Here is a 1,775-nt window from a genome sequence, read left to right on the forward strand (position 1 = left end):
TTTGAAACCACACGAAATTGAACAGCGATTGTTGAAAGTCTTCCATCTTGTTGGGTTTGGCTGAGCATTTGTGTCTACGGAGATTATCAGGGATGCTAAGGCTCCCATCCATCACCCGGGCTTCGATTCTAGCCTACGGTCATCTTTAGACTTTCTTGATCTTTCATCAGGTCACTGATAAAAATTCAGAGGCCAGCGGAGGCCTCCAGCGCAACTATGTTTGCAACGAGCTTTTGATCGATGCTTTGGGGTATGGTTGTTTAACTCTCTGGGGATCTGCCCCGCAAAACTGATATCCAGCTCACATTTACACTTTCAACCAGATGATGAAGTCAAATACAACTTCATTCATTTTGAGCTTGGTCTTTGAAAGCATGTAATGTACCCCAATGTATCATTCCTTTTGAATTCAATATGCCATAAACCCTAGCTAATCCACAGTTGTAGTTTCTTATCTGAAGCCCACATGGCTTATTATTAGCAGGATCCCAGTAGCATCTTGGGGTCCTGAATCCCACACCATCAAGAACACATTGAGAAAACCAAAGCACATGGCCTTGAAACAGAAACTGACCCGACCAAGATGGCGCCACACGGCTGTTAGTCCCTCCCCTGAGATGCCCGCGTGTTTTCCAGCTTACAGCCTCCCATCCATCAACCCTCCTTTCTGCCCTTCCAGTTAGAAAGACAAGAAATAGGACTGCCAAGCATCATGTTGGGTAAACTACCTAAAGTCATTCAAGTGTGACTCATGTCAACTGCGTGTTCATCACGTGCCCAGGGAAAGTCTCCTAGGGACTCCCATGACACTGCCCATCAAGGTCCACCTCCACCCAGCTCCCAAGGTCAAACTCAGGAAGGAGGGCTGGTCTGAATTAGTGAAAACCCCCGGGTACAAAAAGCTGCCAAAGATGGACGCTTGCAGGATTTCCAGTGGCGGAGTACCTCATCTACGAGGGTGTGGCCAAGAAGAGGTTCTGGAGATCTGATAAGAATCCTCCCTAATTAACACACTAATTGTTTCCAAGTAGATGTTTCTAAGGGCTTGAGAAGCTTGTTCCCTCAAGTAGATCTAAACCCTCCCTCTCTCCACCAAATATTGTTTCTATTATTAACTCCCTGGGCTATGCTTTTTATCATAGGATATCTAGAGGTAAACCTAAAACATGGTGAAATTATTCTGAATTCTTAATGAATGAAATGCCTGATAATTACTGTATGTGTGCATGTGTGCACATGTGTGTGTATATATATATATAAAATACATATTATATATATAAATTTATATGTATATAAAATATATAAATAAAATTAAAATAGATATATTAATCTGAGTTTTTAGGACCTTACTAGAAAGTGGGAGAAAACTGTCCAAATTAATTTTTCTTCAGACTAGAATCATGCATCTTTTGTTTATAGGGTTTTTTTTTAAATTTACTTAAGTCATCTTTACACCCAATATGGGGCTTGAACTCAGAAGCCCGAGAGCAAGAGTCACCTGCTCCTCTGACTGAACCAGCCCTACCAGGCGCCCCTTTAAAAAAAAATATATATATATATATATGTATATATATATATATATATACATATATATATATATGGTTTTTAAGACTAACATATTTAACGGAATAGCTTTCTAGGTAGGAGTCAGGCACGGGCTGTGTCCTTTCATTTATTCCTTTAATCCTCCCAGCAAGAACAAATCAGCCCCAGTTACAGATGGAGACAGGAAGGCTGAGACAGATCATGCAATGAGTAACAATTTCTACAAAGCC

This window comes from Martes martes (assembly GCF_963455335.1).
Source record: "Martes martes genome assembly, chromosome: 16".
In the NCBI taxonomy this organism is placed as follows: Eukaryota; Metazoa; Chordata; class Mammalia; order Carnivora; family Mustelidae; genus Martes; species Martes martes.